At 41.5% G+C, this 14,592-nt stretch overlaps 1 protein-coding gene across 15 annotated transcripts in view; it reads left to right on the forward strand.

Moving 5' to 3' along the window:
• LOC117264706 (uncharacterized) overlaps positions 1-14,592 on the forward strand; it is a 170,532-nt gene that overhangs the window by 254 nt on the left and 155,686 nt on the right. The window lies entirely within an intron of this gene.

The raw sequence follows: 14,592 nt of genomic DNA on the forward strand, positions 1-14,592 counted from the left end.
GGTGCTGTGGGATAATGCTGCCTTCAGGTGCTCCTCGGAAACTCTTACTTTCGAGAAGCAGTGGGGCTGAACGCGCAGTGGCAACGCACTCGCCCTTTTTTAAATTATTAACCAGAGGTGGTTGTTTGCAACTTTATTGCGCCTCTCATCGCGAACACTGGCTGTGAACTTTCACTCTCTCCGTCATATTTACTACAAAGGTGGGCAGGTCACGTGCAGCCGAATATGGCCCTTCCGATATTCCCGACAGCACTTGAGGCAGCATGAGTGAAGTTGCACTGTCACAGCAGACAGGAGCAAAGTTATGCAAGCTAGCTCGGACCTGTGTTGGCTCTGTCCATTCATTTACAGTGTGTTAGCAGGCTGAACAGCAAAGCTACATGTGTTGGGTGTGTGTAGCACATACTGTAGTTGAGCTCTGCAGACTTCTTCCACATTCTTTGTTGCAGTATCACGGTTACTGGATGTGTTGGGAGTAGTGCATTCTTTGTCAGTGCAGTCTGACTGATGACAAATCAAATCTGCAGTCATACAGATATTTCGCCACTGCCTCTGTTATTTTAGCTCTTATCACTGCTTATCATTGGCAGCTTGCAACTGTGGATACACAAAGATAAGCTCTTCACTCTTTCTCCCTTGATACATGCTCACATTAAAGGTTGCATATGATACTGATTTTTAGGTCCGTATTTTTATTTAAGGTTGCTAGTAGAATATGTTGACATGCTTTAAGGTTCATAAAACACATTATTTTTCTTAAACTGTCTGCCTGAATATACCTGTATTCACCCTCTGTCTGAAACACTCTGTTTTAGCACCTGTCTCTTTAAACCCCCCTTCCAGTCTGCTGTGATTGGTCAGTGCTTAAAGGTCTTGCACTGTTATGCTCTTGGCATCCCGGCACCGTCACTGCAGCTGGGGGATTACTGTAACAGCACTGTAGCGGCAGTTTCTGCCTTTATATAGTATAGGCTAGTTGTGACATCACAACTTCATGGAAGTCCTCACGGTGCATTTAAAGGCACAGTTTCAGTTTTTCCGAACAGGGAGTCTTTGATACTTTCACAGTATTAATCAAGCATCTCTGACTCTGTACGATATGGTATCTCTAAAATAAAGGGACGCACGATATTAGATGTTTTGTCAATATCTGATATGCCGATATGTAACAACTCATTTGACCCATAACACACACAGATCCACTTTTTTCTTACCTCATTCGAGTGATCATCAAGTCTCTTCTGTAGTGGAACTAACATCATATTGTGCATGGATGCTCTTATCGTGATGGCCCACTAGCAAATGGAGACATGAAATAGAATACTTTTCAATGTATGCAATATTCATTCGTTGTGCAGCAAAAGAAAAAGCATGTTGACCGATTCCGATGATGTGCTGATACTATTGTGGATCCCCACTAAATATTATATTTAAGAGTAAATGTGGTTTTGCGTCTTGGGGCTGTGGCTGAAATTTTGATCTCAAGAATGATATGGTAAATATACGAAAAGTCACATTTTAAATATTCAGAACTGATGATGCTTAGTTAGTTCCTTTGGACTTTTAGGGTGCTTTCACTAGTGATGGCCAAATGAAGCCTCATGAAGCATTTTCTGTATTTTTTAGATGACAATCATGTTTTAGGAGAGGGGCTCAAAGAATGGCAATTCAGTGTGCTTTCAACCTTTTGTTGAACAAAAAATCTAGTGGGCTCAGAAAATAAAGAAAATGCTTCATGAAGCATCATTTGGCCATCACTAGCTTTCACACCTGTCCATTTTGGTTCTGTTCAGTCAAACTCAAGTTTCTTTGCCCCCTCAGTGCGGTTCGTTTGGGCAGGTGTGAACACAGCAATCACACTCAGGTGTGCACCAAAACAACCGGACTGAGACCTCCTACTCAAGATGGTCTTGATCCATTGACAAAGGAACTCTGGTGCGGTTGGTTTGTGGTGAGAAGGTGTTCCGACCTGGATGTGAAGCAACTGCAGTCACATGACACATTGTTTGGGTTAAACATGAGCATGTTACAGTCCTGGAGGATTATTAATGTGCACCTCCTCCTGTACTGCCTTAATATGCACATTCAGCACATCCAATGCATCAAAACATTGTTTTCTAGTTGGAGCCGCGCCTCGTTTTCAAACTGTATGGTTTGACTAAAATGAACAATGACAGCAATATAGTCCACGATGAGCAGCGCTAAAATCAACCTGCGTAGTTGTCCCTCCATTGTGACATTAGAAAGTGTCACATTTATCTTGCAAGTGTACTCTTCTTCAACGTTTGCTTTACTTCCTGGATTTTTCCCACATGGAAATTCTGACCAATCAAGAGCAGCTTTCTCACACAAGGCATTTGATCTGGTCCTCTTGTAAATGCTGCCATGAGGACACGAACCAACTCTCGGCAATTATACAACTTTGGTACAACATTAGTCCCTGATAATGAAGACAATGAGATGCAGTTGAAAGCTCTGGAAAAAGTGTACCTTTAGTTAGTTTTTTTTTTTTTAATCAGCTCCAACTGATGTTGAAAGTGCTGTGTTCCTCTATTATGCAATACATGAAACTTTCATATTATTTGTAAAACAAATCCAGCCTGCATCATTAATTAGGATAATACAATCAAACTATTACAATATGATTCAACTGAATGTTAATAAACAATATGATTTGATTATCACCCATCCATCTAAAACTAATGGTTCACACTCGCATTAAAACATTGTAGAACATTTTGCCACAGAAATTGATGATGTAAAGAAGAATCACAGCAGAGAGGATTGTCGCTCCTCCCTCCCTCCCTGTCTCCCTCCTTCTATCCAGATTACTCTCCAATCCTCCCCTAGCCAGATTACTGAGTGGGAAATAAGAGGTGGGACTGATCTAAGGCCCTGAATTCATTATGGACCTGATCCAATCACATCCCTAAAATGTGCTGTTGCTTGTTGCTTCGCCGTAAGCCCGCCAAAGTGATCAGGTATTAGGCCTGAGGGGTTGACAGTCATCAAACTGGGGACAGCGGTTGCTCACTGCCATACCAGTTTCCCAAGAGTTGCTGACATGACCAGCTACTGTATCTCTGTGTTTCGCACGTTTCACACGTTTCACAATCTGCAGAGATGAAAGAGACTTGAAACACATGCCTCGCTGCCCAGGGATCAAACCCCACCTGAAATGTCTGTTTGCCTTTGGCTGGATCTCTCCCTGCTGCCCCGCTGTCTTTACAGAGAAAACACCAACTTTAGCAGGAGAGCAGATCAGATTAAGTCTTGTATCTCCACCAGAGGCTCTTATTTTGAAGGATACATCCAGTATATCAGCTCATGTAACTTAATTGTACTGTAATAGCCCAGTGTTTGTTGGTGTCAAGCAAAGTACAAGGTCACGTCATAAAGTTCAAAACATTTTCCAAGCAGGGAGTGGAGTTGGGAGTCTGACGCTGCACGTCTTCGACTCAGTGGTCTGTATTCAGCTCTGTATGTCGGAGGCAGTCGTGTTACTTCGGGTGCAAAATCAGAAGCTTGGACTGCTGAGAGGAGAAACTACCTTGAAAAGCATTTACTGCGACTGCTTTATAGAAATACCACAGCAGGACTGGTGCCACTAAGAGCAGATATTTCCAGTGATGAAAACGTCTAAAAAAAAAAAAAGAGGAACATCTGTTTTATTCCACAACTCTTTTATAAATACATTTCACATTCTACTGCAGCACCACTCTTTCAGTGAACTGAACCTTTACCAGTGTTTAAACGCTCAGCAGCTTCTTTGCCAAAATCAAATACCACGCTCACTAGTTCTATAGTTGTGGACAGTTTGGGATTCTGGGTAAACTCAAGCGTGTTCTGCACTGCAAAGGTAAAATCAGCCTTAACAATAGCCTGCTGTCAAATGGTATAGCTAATGTCGCACTACAGCTAACTACTCACTGAAACTGTCTTTGACTCTCACTGGTACTCTCGACGTTTGCCAGAACTAGACACTGAATTGGCCAGCTGTGTAATAAATGACCCACTTAAGGACAAATTGGACAAATGACCAATTAAGCATGCTTGCCAAAATCTAATGCCAGACATTAACCCTGAGAAGCTTTGTTTAGAGAGAGGGTAATTGTGGAGTTGTGGGGGATGGTTGCCCATGGAAACCAAAAGTGAAAGAAAATACAGCACACAACATGAAACCTCACCCAGTGATCAAGTTTGCTTCAGGAGTGTCTTTAATACTAGAGTCCATGCAGCGACATTTAGACAGTGATATATATGGATGAGTCTGTTTTCAAGTTGGACAGTATTTGGTCAACAGTGAAATTATGTGGTGCCACTACGAAAACATCTGTATGGAAACCATAGCAACCATGCAGATCTAGATATGCTGTCTTCTATACAAGTGAACATTTGCGGTGCAGTGCCTCATATGACACGTGCCAGGTGCCGCCTCTCGCACACAATGGATGGATCGCGCTGCAGCTTGTCAACAGACGACCATGGAAAGTTATAACTACATTTAGTGAAAGACCTGTACCAGCATTAGCTTAAAATAATGTGTGGAGAGCCTCGAATTAAACTTGATTTCCCACCTGAAGAGTCAATCTCAGGAGTTATGACTCGCCAGTGTCAGCTAACAACAGGAAACTGAGCCTACAGTTCACACGGGCTCACCAAAACTGGACAATAGAAGATTGGAAAAACGCTGCCTGGTCTGATGAGTCTGGATTTCTGCTGCCACATTCAGATGGTAGGGTCAGAATTTGGCGTCATGGATCCATCCTGCCTTGTATCAACGCTTCAGGCTGCTGCTGGTGGTGTAATGGTGTGGGGGAGATTTTCTTAGTACCAACTGAGCATGGTTTACACCACAGCCTACCTGAGTATTGTTGCTGACCGTGTCCATCCCTTTATGACTACAGTGTACCCATCTTCTGATGGCTACTTCCAGCAGGATAACACAGCACCTTGTTGAATCTGTGACACCAAGAATTAAAAAGGGGTCCCACCTGGTACTAACAAGGTGTGCCTAATAAAGAAGCCGGTGAGTGCATATATTCAACAGTGTGGTGACGGTGCATGATTTGCACTGAAGCGCTTTCACTTATCTGTGAGTCATGGATTGATCACAGTTTTGCCCTTCGCTGTGCTCCAGTCATTTAGCATTTGGAGGATTATCACACAGACAGATATTTGTATGCTGGCTTCATTCTCTTCAGCTTTGGGAGGAATTATTTGTGCTCCGATTTTGCCCTTTTTGAATGGTATTCTGTTAAAATAAGTCTTTCTTTCCAGGAAGTCTGAAATAGGAAAATAAAGAATTAGCTAAAAAGCTCTCCTGTCTTTAAATTTGTAGGTTTTTGTTTTTTTGGGGAATGTGACCAGACAGGTCACAGAGGATGATGAAGGGCAGTTAAAGTCGTTCCATCTGTTTGTTCAACACAGAGCAAAAATGAGAGGAAACTCAACTTTTGTCTTTTAGTTTCTATTTTTATCCAGTTTACTGATGCCGAAAATAAAAAGATCAGTCAGGTGATTGATTTCTACGTATATACTAAGTGACTTATTAGCATGTTAGCTTTGAAAGCCTTGTGTGTATCTTAGAGCAGCAGACAGCGTGGCTTTCATCTGTGGTTTAGGAAAAAAAAGACATGTTGAGTAACTTTTATGGTAGTGCCATAAAAACGGAAAGTTGACTGCCTCTGGGCCATCGGTCATCAATATACTGTCTTTATTGAGCTCCGTAGGCTTTGCACACTTCAAATCATTAAACTAGCTGTATATTAAATCATAAGTTAATGTACATGAGCATGCTTGATTGTGATATCCATCGTTTGCAGCATGGAAAATGGAAGGACATTTGTTAAATTCATCAAAATGAGAATAAACATACATGAAGCAAAGGAGACATAAGGCGGAAGGAATAATGGGAGGAAGGGGAGAATCAGGAAATAATGACCGTAGTGGGAGGGGAGGGAAGGAAGGAAGGGACTGAACCCAATAGACAGGTTCCTAGAGTTACTCAGTTGGAAATATCCTGAATTCTTCTCAGCCTGTGGAATGTCAATTGACTGGAACTGCGAGCCATTGACTCCCCGTCTTCTCGCTCTCTACCCAGACACTTGAACTGATGGATTATCTGCTGTGGTTTTCTTCTTTTCTCTTCATGACTAGGAGTCATAATTTATTTTGAGACGTGGCAGAGATGATCCTTTTTTAATTCTGCGACCTTGTATGTTGAAGCTTAATTGGGAGTCGTCCAGGTCAAGAAAGAGTCAGGGTCAAAACTGGGGTGCAGGAAAGTTGATCCCGCTCCACAGTCAGGGTCGTTTGACTGTAGCAGGATACTCTCTTCAAGGTCAGCAAGCTGCTTCATCCTGGCCTCTGTCTAGGAATCAAAAAGCAAAGGAAATCCATCATCCATTTGCTTCTGTGCTGCCAAACAACACTGCTGCTGAGGGCAGTTTAGTCTGGGACAAGGATTGCATTATTATCGTTACATAATGCTTCCCTTACTTTGCCCTGAGCTACTCATCAGGATTCGGTTGTTAAGGTGCAGCATGGTAATAGTTTTGGCCCAGATTGGGGACTATAAGCCCTGTTTCCACCAAGCATACCGTTATGGTTCAGTTCAGTTTGGTTCACATTTTTGTGTGAAAAGTTGTGGATGGTACCAGTGGAAATGTTTTGTACCGTCCCCCCTCTGTTGGGGTACCTAGCACACAGATCTGGTACTAAAAGGTGGAGCTGTGAACACTGCAGTCTGATTGGTCAGTAGAGAACGGTCACTCGGCTCAGGGCTGAGTTGTGTCTGGTTTTGAGGCTCATGTAACCACTGTTCATGCAAGTGTTACAGTTATTATTAAACTATAACTTTAAAATGAAAGGATGTTTTGCTGCCTCTCCCAGCAGCTGGAGTCTAAGAATAAATTACTCAATTCACTGAACCAACTCCCGGTAACCTTTAAGGTGAAACGTTTACTTTTAATGTTACTCAATGCATGAGTTGACGACATGAATCCATCAGCACACCTTAAATCTCAATATCACAACTTTCACCATTCCTTTAGTTTTTATTGTCTCTTTTGGATGACTTACACTTCTAGTAATCACTGGATCAAGACTTTGACCAAATATATATTAATTTTGACCGGTTTATGTGAACTTCATATATCCTAATCCTCACTTGGAGAAAAAAAACCCATTGTGGAGCGTCATTCCTGTGGGCTACGGCAACACCAACCCCTTTACTTGCCTTAGAAGGACTAAAGGAGACTTTCACTGCAGCCTGTTCTATTTTGTTCTTAAAATGTGGGCGTGCAGCCTCGTTCTGTGGACGATAAATGAGGTGCAGACTTCCATCTGTGTCACCGCTGATGAGGAAATACAGCGAGTGCTGGACGGAGCAGTGAGTGACAACAACCCCGCTCACATTCAGAAGGACTGTCTGTGGTGGAAACGCTAACTGTTCCAAACAGCCATACTGGAAAGAAATGTGAAAAGCCAGTCGTCAGAGAGATAGGCAAGATAATATAATCTGACAAATCCTACTTTTTAGACATGCTCTCCTTAAAGACATTCATGATTTTCAACCTGTGAAAGAAGTAGTTGTGAGAAGGATAAGAAAAAGAGCTTGAAATTAGAGTTTCCGTTACTGCCGCTCCACGTCCTGGAAGATTTCAATGTCCTGGACAAATGAGAGAAATTCCGATCAAATATTACTTGTATTAATTGAGCTTAAAAACAATTAACAGGCTGGCTAAGACATTATCAAGACAAATAAGTTTATATTTTTATTGAAATGTATGCTACTTATGCTTTTGCATCATGTTCCAAATAAAATGAGTCTTGTCAATAGACTTATATGCATAATGCTATTAGTGTTGCATGGTATACCGGTACTAAAATAGTACCGCGGTACTAGAGTATTCCAAACGGTACTATACTTAATTTGGGAAATACCGGTACTTTGAAATTGATTCAGTTCATTAATTTAGTTCATTTATTTTACTCATTTATGCACACAAACGCCTTTCTTGTTCCTATTGTAGCACAGATTGCGCAAGTGGTGTGTATGACAACACCTGTATCAACATCCGCAGCTGGCGCACGTGAAAAAAGACAAGAGAAAGTCTGCCTCGCAAAGGGAGACATCACGAGACAACACCAACTTGGTGAAACATTTGAGTTACCAAACCGTGATGTCCATACCGAGGTGCTTACCTAACCGTGATTTTTTTATTGGTACCATTACACCCCTACTATTTATTGTTCTAAAGGTTTGTATCCAAAAGGACTTTTCCTTAGGAAAAGTACCAAAGAGTATCAAAATTCACATTGGTATTGGTACCAAAACAAAGATTTTTGTATTGTGACAACACTAAATGCCATTAAAAAATAAATCAATAGATATAACGCTAACCTACATTGACTGGGACTAATTTCCTTCAGCACTGTGTCCTAACTGAATGCGACATGGGCATCAGCAACAAAATCAGTCTGACTGCATTGTTTGGCCTCAGCTGTCAGACGCCTGGTTTCTATTTTTTCATGTCACTCACATTAAAAGTGCTTCAATGACGAGGAATGGCTGATTCATGAAGTTGAAATGAGGAGTTTGTAACTGTAACTCACTACCACACCTAAATATGGTGGCAGCTGGCTGGAGGGAGATCATCAGGGAGCTGAAAGTCTCAAGTAGATGACTATTACAGCCTACTTCCTGTTATATTGCATGTCATAACCAAAAATTACCCCAATATTAAATGTGTTTTCTGTGTATAATGTACAAATGTAGGCAGATAGCAAGTAGTTCTCTGCTTTCAGACAGATCTTGAGCACACAACGGATACCTGGTTTGTTTACATGACATAACAGAAGTACATATTTAACATGTCTGTCACATAACTGGAGAGGTTTAAATATGTCAAACTTCAACAGATTTTCTTGGTCAAAAATTACCAGATAACGGAAACCCTGCTTGAGACAGTTCAAACCCTGGCTCCTTTCTCCGCACCACGCACCTATTCAGTCACTGGGTGAAGTTGATGTGCTTGTCAGATAGTCGGTATGGGAAAAGATAAAAAATTGCAGGAGCCCAGGGTTCCACATGTTGTTTGACAATGTGGCGACAACTTTCTTTGAAGCATAGTGATGCTTTATTGGTTGCTCAGACTCCAAAACAGCCCTCTGTTAAAAACATGCAAGGAGCTGTGTTGGTGGGGCTGTGACAGGTGAATGACTTCAAGTCAGCTGTGACTTAAAAACTGACAAATATAGTTGTTAAAATATTTGTTTATGTCTTGCGCAATACACAACATTGGATCACAGTTTATAGCACTGAACATCAATTTAATTGTTTTTATTTAGTATCAAGATAACAACATATTGTATTCAGATATATGTACCTGTTTCGTAAGCACTTTGTCCTAAAATGGGTGTTTGCCGTCTGTGTAGTTTCTGTGTACTTTTTATTGTTTGCACTGTACAGCACCTTGTAACTCTAGTTTTAAAAAGGTGCTTTATAAATAAAAGTTTACCTAGTTACTCTGTTAGAAAGATAAACATGTAGGGATGCATGATATGGATTTTTTTCAGCTGATACAGATAACCAATAAGTACTTCTTATGGCTGATATAATCGGTAATTTCACATTTTTGTACCAAAAAAGAAGTTTATAACCTGTAGTTTTGCACACCTGAGAGTTAGAAAGGCTAACGTGTAGTGGGAAGACATAGATTATTTAATATTCCATAGCTCTGACCAAACTCTGACCTTTACTTGAGTGAATAAAAGATCCATATTTTTAATCTGGCTTTTTAATGTGGAGTAACATTACAGTCTTGATTTTGAAGTTTTATTTTAAAGAAAGATATTCGCACATCCAACTGTCTCAGAAGCAGTTGTGTTTCCATCCTCCTGGACTCTTGACGAAGGTCGAGGAGGACCTTTAGGAGGACCTTCGTCAACCGAAAGATTTGTTGGTTTTATGTTGGGCATTTTGCCTAAGATTTGAATTTAAATGCTTCAACATGATCTTTGACAACAGACTGGTCGACGGGTCATACACAAGTAATTAAAACAGAAAGCCGCACACACACAGGGCTCAACCACAGATTTGAACCTTTTTGGTGAGAGTTTGTTGGGACAGTTTAAAGATTCGGTGTTGGATGTGAGTTGCTGCTGCTGTGTTAGCTTGTGCAAATGTGAACTGAGCAGACGCTGACCATTCGTCAAGAGGAGAGCGGCTGGGAAGGGGTTTGCTGATGCAGTGGGAGTTTGCTGATCTGGTGTGGAGTCGAGCAGGTTCTCACCACAAATGAACCGCACCAGAGTTTGTTTGTAACCGGACTGAGACCACCTCTTCAAGAAGATCTTGGCCCGGTTGTTTTGGTGCACACCTGAGTGTGATTGCTGTGTTCACACCTGCCCAAACGAACCACACTGAGGGGGCAAACGAACTTGAGTTTGATTGAAGCGAACCAAACAGGGCAGGTGTGAAAGCACCCTTATTGACCCAAGTATGTCTGACTCCACCACGATAGGTGGTGATATGCCCCCTTTCAGCTTAGCTAGCGGCAAACTGGTTCAACACGAACATGAACTTTTTCCTCGTTCATTCAAAAATGCACAGCTCTGGATTTAGATTTCGTCATGTTGTTACCTTCTTCTTCTGTTGCAGCGCTATTTATTGCCTATAAATTCATAATTGGAGTTATACACAATAATTTAAATTTCCCATTATCGGCTGATAATTATTCGGCCCAGTATATGTCGTGCATCCCTATAAATACGTTCCTACTGTGCCCATCGTCTGTTAATTGTATACGATTGGTTGACTTCATATAATTAGTGTGACCATGTGTACTAAGAGCATTCATGACCCGCAGTGATCGATACCCCACACAGTGGTAAATAGCTCCACCACTGCCGGTAATGGTCTCCATTAGTATTGAACCTGCAGTGGATCTGTGAAACATTTTATGTTGTTTACTGTAAATCAATTTGTCCATAAAAACTAACGACTCACTGATGATAATTTTATTACAGAGCTTTTACAGAGCCGGAACCGGATTGGTTGTGATTGAACTGTTTTGTACCAAAGCATCAGTTAAACCTGAACGTGGCACCATTTGTCTTTTCTGCACAGTTGTCAGACGAGCTTGAAGTTTAGCAAATGGTCGGAAGTGGAAAGTCAGGTCGTTGTTGATCCATATCCAGACCCCAAATAGCTCCTGTCAGGTTGGAGTTTGTGCTGCTGATTTGCAAATGATTTATTGTCTTTTGATATTGTCTGGACTTGTTAAGAATCACGTTTAGGGAAGTCGCAGCCAAGTTAATCTCAGCACACTCATTTTTTTTTCCTACGCTGTATGAAATCCAAAAAGAAAAAAAATCATCAGAGAGAAAGAAAAATTGCTTTCCCTCGCAGGCCTCAGGTTTGATGAATTATTTATCACTGATTATTGGTTTTATGTTAGCCATTATATTGCAGAGCTTTGATTGCTGAGGGAATGCAAAGCCATCTGGGGCTGCAGCTGATGATTATTTTTTCGAATAATCAATTAATTGTTTAGTCTATGTCCATCCCAATTTCCAGAGCCCATGCTGATGGTGGATTATATGACACAGCTAACAGGCTACAATAGCTTCCTCTGTTTTGAACTCCAAGCTCTCTGTTCCCCTAAAGGTCAACTAGGACTGTCACAGTGAAGGAATTTCCACTGCCGTTACTGAGGGTGGCTCAGCAGCATGATAGGCATAATAACCACCATTTTTTATTACTTTTGTAAATTAGACAACTTTATTTATCCTGATTTTAGTGTTTTATAAATAAGCTTTAATATTTAGGCTAATATTAGGTGTATATTTGCTTGTAAAATGATAAAGATGACAGTTTGAAAACAGATAAAATACTTGTTAAATGCAGACTACAGGAGGGCAATGAGGTGAAATAGAGAGGCAGCGTCTTTTCAGCTCAGATGGTTTGGTTGGTTCTGGTTGCTAAGATACAAAAGATCCACGGTAGTAGCGTTGTGCGATATGACGATATATATCGTGTGACGAGAGAAAAATCTCTATCGTTTCATATTTTGCTCTGTCGTTTATATCGTGACAAATTACACTTCATACGGCAATATTTTTCGTCATTTGGAGTCTTTGCATCTTTTGCACGGATCTCTGGGGGGGCGCGCAACTTTTTATTCATTGGATTAAAATGTGCTATACCGTGATACGTGTTGGTATCGGGATATAAAATGACCTATATCGTGATATGAGATTTTGGTCATATTGCCCAGCTCTACACGGTAGTAAAAAGTTTGGCACAAGTAGGGTTGCAGCGATGCCGATTTCAAGGTATACGATAATGTAAGAGTTGAGGGTTATTATACCGTGTACATTTGTAAAATGAAATTGGGAAAAAAAAAAATGCAACTGGACATTGAATCTCAACTTTATTTTAGTAATTTTCTAAGAGGAGACTTTTTGCTGATACTTCCATTAACAAAAATGGTTTCAATTTTCAATTATAGGGATACAACATTTGGCCAACACAAAATAACCCTTCCATTTTCATTCCTTTAAGGGTCATTCTGACTGATAATAATATAAATTCTGTAATACCATGATACCGTGAAACTGTGATATTTTCTGAGATGGTTATCATACTGGGAAAATCTAATGCTGTTGCAGCCCTAGGCACAAGTTTAAATATTTGATCCAGATGAAGGGAAGGCTGAAGTCTGTAGGGACTTGGTCTTTGTGGTAGGGTATTTGTCCTGGTCATCCTCCACTGTGATTGGACGGATAGGTAAAAAGTGAAAGTGACCAGCGGCTGCAGCGTCTTACCAAGAGTTGAACATTTTTTAGTCTCTATATACAGACTCTACATTCAGTGAATGTAGAGTCTGTAGGCAAACCCTGGAGATCTTGCCTCCGGAAGAAGAGCGGAAGAGCCCTGGTTTCCGGTTGTAGGCTGTTTGTAGTCCACGTGATATTTACCAATCACGTTTGAGCTAGCTGCAGTTGTTGCCAGGTTAAACGGTCCATGCGGTGAACTAACGAGGCGGAACATAATTGGCGGCACTGCAAACTCAAACGGAAGTCGGAAACGGAAATTGGCCTTCTCCGCCCAAATCAAACCGGAATGCCAAAAAATCGGGGGTCTGCCTAGTGATGGCCAAATGAAGCCTCATGAAGCATTTTCTGTATTTTTTGAGCCCACTAAATGGCAATCATGTTTTAGGAGAGAGGCTCAAAGAATGGCAATTCAGTGTGTTTTCAACCTTTTGTTGAACAAAAAGCGCCATCTAGTGGGCTCATAAAACAAAGAAAATGCTTCATGAAGCTTCATTTGGCTATCACTAGGTCTGCCCTCAGAGGCTGTATTCACCGTCTGCCGGAAGTCAGACGCCGAATACAGCCGATGGGTTCCGAGAATGAACATTTTTCGACTCCCATCGACCAGGAACAGCACTCAGCACAGACGCCCAGCACCTCGTCACCCTGCTGGCATTTGTAGAGCAGTGTAACTTTGCAGCGCTCCAGCTAAAAAACATTCTGGTTGTGGCAGTTGCAACAGCCCCAAGGTCAGCACTGTCAGGACAGTTTTCTGTCTTTCAAACGAGCCAATTTGTGGGTCAGAGTTCAACTAGACAACCCAGATTTACTTCACCTTGGTTAGCGAATCCACAGATTATGGTAATTCCTTTGAAACTCATTGACTTTGCCTTGAAATTGATGACCAGACCTTCAGAATCACACGTCCTCTGAAGGTCTCATAACCTCATCTGGACTGATGGAGTGTCTTAACATGTGTTATTCTTAAAGTTATGTGTCAGTGTAAGAGATACGCAACATGTTGAAGCAACCATCAGCACTGCAGTAGCTCCAAAATGGAGTTATAAATTTAGTAAATCAGGGTCAGCTGTGTGTGTCAAAGTGCTACTGACTTTACGCAATGTGATGTGGTGTTGTAAGAGCGTGTGCAGGCTATAAAGTATACAGATGGGTAACAAACTGCGTTGCAAAAGGTTTGACTAATTTTTTTTTTTTTTTCAATTAAAAAAAGTAATCAATGACTTGGAATGGTCAGACGCCACAGCCACTATCATGTGGTGATTTCACATTCCTGTGTCTCATATGCTTCCGCACACACACAGATGTGTCCATGTGTGCATTCGAGTGTGTGTGACCACGTACATAGACGTGCAATGTGTGTGTGGTGGGGCTGGAAGGGTGGAGTCTGAGATTGCGTGACAACGGCAGATTGAGTGAATGAAATGATGGAGGGATAGAGTGCGGAGAGGAAGAATGGGATGGTACAGAGTGAGCCGGTCGCTGTAATCCCCCCTCACAACAGTAGCAGCTGGACCAGTGTGTCAGCAACCAGGCTTTACCGCTACCAATCAGCCCTGCTGGGAATTATACAGCAGGGTGAGGAGATGGGTGGTGCACAGATGGATGGATAGGTAGATGGAAGGGTGTGGTTGAGAGGTGTGTTGTAGATAAGGAGAGAGATGTCAGGCAACATATGAACATTTCATACACTAGATAGAAGGAATTCCTTTTACGCTGACGGCTCTTTATGGTTTCAGTGCTTTCATT

Source organism: Epinephelus lanceolatus, chromosome 20 (assembly GCF_041903045.1).
Source record: "Epinephelus lanceolatus isolate andai-2023 chromosome 20, ASM4190304v1, whole genome shotgun sequence".
In the NCBI taxonomy this organism is placed as follows: domain Eukaryota; kingdom Metazoa; phylum Chordata; class Actinopteri; order Perciformes; family Serranidae; genus Epinephelus; species Epinephelus lanceolatus.